This window comes from Seriola lalandi, unplaced genomic scaffold (assembly GCF_002814215.2).
Source record: "Seriola lalandi dorsalis isolate HSWRI2012SDOR001 ecotype SW California unplaced genomic scaffold, Sedor1 jcf7180002054977, whole genome shotgun sequence".
In the NCBI taxonomy this organism is placed as follows: domain Eukaryota; kingdom Metazoa; phylum Chordata; class Actinopteri; order Carangiformes; family Carangidae; genus Seriola; species Seriola lalandi.
The window spans coordinates 945,593-950,797 of NW_019525527.1; the positions used below are offsets into that span (position 1 = coordinate 945,593).

A 5,205-nucleotide genomic window follows, 5' to 3' on the forward strand; every position below is an offset into this window, starting at 1 on the left:
ACACACACACACACACACACACACACACACACACACACACGCGCGCGCACACACACACACACACACACACACAGGCAATTAGAGTGTTGCATGGAAGACTAAAAATGTGTGTGTGTTCGTGTGTGTGTGAGTGTGTGTGTGTGTGAAGGAAATTAGACTGCCTCATTATTCAAATTGGCTCGGAGGAGAAACGCTGCGCTCGCCTCGATTACGCCTCGACGGAGAGAGAGAGAGAGAGAGAGAGAGAGAGAGAGAGAGAGATCTCCCCCGATCTGTCACTCCTTGTCCTCCTCCCTCCTTCCTCCCCTCCTCTGTCTCCTCGTTCTGTCATTCACCATCCCATTGTCCTCCCTCGCCGCCGTCTCCTTCCTTCTCTCCTCCTCTGTCACTCACAATCCCTCCTTACTTTCTCTTCTCCTCTTTTTCTTCTTCATCCCTCTCTCCATCATCCAGCCCCAGCCCCTCCTCCACCCTAGCTCCCTCTGATCTGTCACCAGCCACCCCTCCCCCCCACCCCCCTCGTTCTCTCGTTCTCAAATTACATCCTTGTTGCCGCCTCGTTTCTCATCCCGTCGCTGGGGGCTGTCGCCGAGGACCGGCAAGGGCGCTAAACGATTTCCCACCATGCATCACTCCCGTCACGCACGCGCCTACACACACACATACACACACACACACACACACATTACAGCTCTCTTCGTGTTGCAGAAATCCACAGCTGACTTGTTGATGGAACATGTGTGGAGTAAATTTACTGACAAAAATACAATTTCTGTGTTATTTCAGTTGAATTTTATGCTTCACAACCAGAACGTTTCAGTGACAGTTTGTCCTGACGGCGGCACCAGAGTCAACCTTAGAGTGCAAAACAGAAAACGTACTAAAAAATGGCCCTAAAAACATTTTCACCTGACCCAAAAACTCTTGAGAAAAACTCAGGATGCAACCGTCACAGCCACACCAAGCCATGAGCTCAATGTTGTTCTGCTGACGTTAGCAGACGTTGACCTGATGGTGGCGCTGTAAGAGCAGTTGACTGATGTTGCCATGCCATTGGCTGCTGTTTATTGTCTAATAACCACATGGTTCTTTACTGGAACCTGTTCTGTTCTTGTTCCACCAGTGAAGATTCGTCTCTATGCAGATGATGCAGTTGTCTGTACCGGCCATAACTTAAATTACCAAAGATGTTACAGAGGAGTCTTTAAGTTCCATGCACAAATAAATCATAAAAGTCTATAATGATTTTCACAATCTGAATGTTAAAACTAAAATTATTCGATTTTGTTAAACGTCATTAACGAGTCGTTGACGGGTTCATCCGTTTGTAGAGTCGTCTGGAAATATTTTGAGCAATGTAAGAGGATGAGAGCGTCTCCATCACTGATGGTTTGATGAGGATGAAGATGATGTGAATCATATGTTGTGACCTTGTGTTGTGTCTCCAGATCTCAGTCCAGATGAATTATGGGAGATTTGGAGCAACATGTCAGACAGCGCTCTGCACCACCATCATCAAACACCACACGACGTGACTGAGACTGTTGTATCTTTGGTTCATAATTCAAATAATTAAACAGTTCATTTACTCATTTAAATGTACATATTATACATAGGAAATCATTTATTTGCTGTATGAAGAATCATAATTGTGTACAATGGCTAATACATGACACAAGATGGCAGAAAGAAGTATCGTAAAAATCCAGGAAGTAGAGTTTAAGAGAAAAAAAAGAATAGTGCGAGCGAGATGAGACTTTGCGACTTAACGATGCAATACCCGCATTTGTCCTTTCATTTGTCCTGTTTTGAAGCTCGGCTGCTGCAACAGGCGGCTTGAATGTGACTTAACCTCAGAACAGAAAAACTCTGCTGCTCCACATCATGATTTACTGCCTCTTCTTTCTGTTATACAGCACAAACCACGACGAAGAGGAGGAGGGAGACGCTCCAAGAGAAAGAAGAGACGAGATTGAAAGAGAAAGAGCAGCATCCGAGGAGAAAGAAAAGCAGAAAAAAGATGATGGAGAGAATAAATAGAAAGAAAGAAGAAAGAGATGGACGCTAATAGATGTCTACAGGGACACATAAATCACACACATCCTGTCTGACAAATTGATCGCTCTTCCACAAATCTCCCCCGAGTGCAGCGACTGACGGCCGCTGTGTGTTTTCAGGACGACGCAGCAGAGCGGAGAAGAAGAAGAAGATGGAGGACAGACTAAGGTAAAGGTTGACGGACAAGGACAAAGATTAACTCAACTCCCTTTTTCTGTCGTCCTGACAACACATGGATTCAGGTAGAGTCACCTGGTAGGAGTCACAATTAGATTATTGACTGCGATAAATTCTACGATGAAAGCTCCATATATAATGTTTTTTATCCAATTTTATGATTCATATTTTACTCTGATTCCACTTCTCCATGTAATACAAAATAAAATGTGAATTTTAACACTTTTTTAAAATGAATAATGTTTCATAATAATCATTAAAAGTTACAGATCTTCAACTGGAGCGCCCTCCAGTGGTCGAAACGCTCTTGAACAAACACAAAGTTCATTCATCAGAATCATTTGAGGTAATAAAGCGACACACTTTGACTTGAACCACCTGTCTGTGCATCGCAGCCTCTGCCCTGCTGACTGCGTGACCTGCCGGCTGTCCATCAAAACCACTGTAACCATGGTTACCACTGAGAGCGGCACACAGACGGGAGACGTGCGTGTGTGTGTGAGAGAGACAGCAGTGTGACAGATGAATAATCAGAGCTGTAGCGCTGATCGTCACGGAAACGAGGCCTGACAGCACCGACAACGCTGGAGAGAGATCTCTCACACACACACACACACACACACACACACACACACACACACACACACACACACACACACACACACACAGTATGGAAACGCCACAGAAACATTTTCCTCTCACAGATCTGTCAGTGTTTTATGTTAATGTAAAAAACATTGATGTTGGAATCAGCTTCAAACATCCAGTACAAGACAGTGAACGCTCAACAGGAAGTTGGAGACACGAAACACAACATCGATTGTGCTGCATAGACACTAAACGGACCGAGTAAAAAAGTTACTGACTGAACGCACCACAAAAAGCTTATACAAAATAAATTATAGGAAAATAGAATTAAACCAAAACTATAAAACTAAAAGTAAGATGAGGTAAAATCAAACAAATCTGAACTGAACTGACTTCTGCAGCACACACACACACACACACACACACACACACACAATGACACCTACCTTACCCGCCCCGACTCCTGCTGCCGACCTTTACCCTTTAATTGACACACGCTTCCACACACAAACATTTACACACTCATTAACTGTGTGTGTATGTGTGTGTGTGTGTGTGTATGTGTGTGTGTGTGTGTGTGTGTGTATGTGTGTGTGTGTGTGTGTGTGTATATGTTAATTATTCTGGGTCTAAACTTGTCAGCCACTAATTGGCAGTCTGACACACACACACACACACACAGAGGAGATATAGTGTGTGCAGGGGTGTAACCACAGTGCCCCCTGCTGGTCACAGTCAGTTTATCCCTCAGTAAATTAACTAATAAACATTAAGTTAAGATCATTTTAGTTTTAATTTATGTTTTAGTATTCTGGCTTTCATTTCCATGTCTCTTCACAATAAGACCCTCCTGTGAGTATCAGTGTTTTGTCTCTCAGTGAATCTGAGGACGACTGAGCTGATTCAGTTCAAACTCAAACACTGTCACAGTTTCTTTGAAAGGTCTGAGACAGTCTGTGTTCTTTTGGTCTCACTTGAATTTGTTAAAACTAAAATTATTTTTTTTAAACGTCATTAACGAGTCGTTGACGGGTTCATCCGTTTGTAAAGTCGTCTGGAAATATTTTGAGCAATGTAAGAGGATGAGAGCGTCTCCATCACTGATGGTTTGATGAGGATGAAGATGATGTGAATCATATGTTGTGACCTTGTGTTGTGTCTCCAGATCTCAGTCCAGATGAATTATGGGAGATTTGGAGCAACATGTCAGACAGCGCTCTGCACCACCATCATCAAACACCACACGACGTGACTGAGACTGTTGTATCTTTGGTTCATAATTCATATAATTAAACAGTTAATTTACTCATTTAAATGTACATATTATACATAGGAAATCATTTATTTGCTGTATGAAGAATCATAATTGTGTACAATGGCTAATACATGACACAAGATGGCAGAAAGAAGTATCGTAAAAATCCAGGAAGTAGAGTTTAAGAGAAAAAAAAGAATAGTGCGAGCGAGATGAGACTGTCGATAAGTTTCTGTTCTGTGTTTTACTCTTTACTCCCCCGCCCTCTGTTCCCTACTTGAAGTTTAGTTTCACTTTCACCTAACATTGTGACGCAGATTATTTTCTCCTCTGAAGGTAAAGTGAACAGTTTGTAATGGTTTACTCGTTAACACCTGTCGTTACCTCAGTTATCTGACCTTCAGGTTGTTGTTGTTGTTGTTGTGGTGTTATTATAATGTTACTGTAACTGAGTCAGAGCTGTAACTGTGAAGTCTGCACAGACATTAAACGTGTCCGCCATGTTGTGTTGATGTTTTCAGTAGAAACAGAGTTAGTTGATGGTCAATAGTTGAACACAGAGTCGTTATTACTGTGTAGCTCCACTTACTGATGACTGGAGAACAGCTGTGACTTTCTCTGTGGGTGAGTGGTCTGTCATTAGATTTACACGACAGGACAGATGTGGACTGATGTGGACTCAGTGTGGCGGGCTGAGGGGCTGACAGGGGTTTTAAGGCACTATATGATGTTCAGAAAGACGGTTAACACCGCATCACATGAGTCAGAGGCTCCTGGTTCTCCAACAGGAAGTAGTATCGCTGATCAATACTTACTGTTACTCCCTATCACTGATCAATACTGATCAGTACTGAACATGTCATGTTGTTGTCAGAGCTTTACTGAGACTTTATTTATTACTAATTTCTCATTGCTGGATCAATAATCAGGATCAGATTCTTCAGAGTAACTGAGTACATTTACTCTAGTGCAGTTCTGAGGAACTTGTACTTCTCTGGAGTGTTTCCATGTTCTAGTACTTTATACTTGTACTGCATTAGACATAGACTGTCAGATAAACTCAGTGGATGTTAATGATCGTCCATGATCCCGTGTGTTTGCTGGGCTGCTCTTCACGTCACTGCAGC

The 5,205-nt window shown here is 42.6% G+C and overlaps 1 long non-coding RNA gene across 2 annotated transcripts in view; it reads left to right on the forward strand.

Annotated features, from left to right (window-relative positions):
* LOC111646857 (uncharacterized) overlaps positions 1 to 4,579 on the forward strand; it is a 12,231-nt gene extending 7,652 nt beyond the window's left edge. The window contains exons 5-6 of one of the 2 annotated variants that reach the window (XR_015436501.1): positions 1,917 to 2,226; positions 2,631 to 4,579. This is a non-coding gene — a long non-coding RNA (uncharacterized LOC111646857). Of the gene's footprint in view, positions 1 to 1,916 lie in introns of both variants that reach the window. The other variant, XR_002759981.2, reaches the window with a different exon arrangement.
* The last annotated feature ends 626 nt before the right edge of the window (positions 4,580 to 5,205 follow it).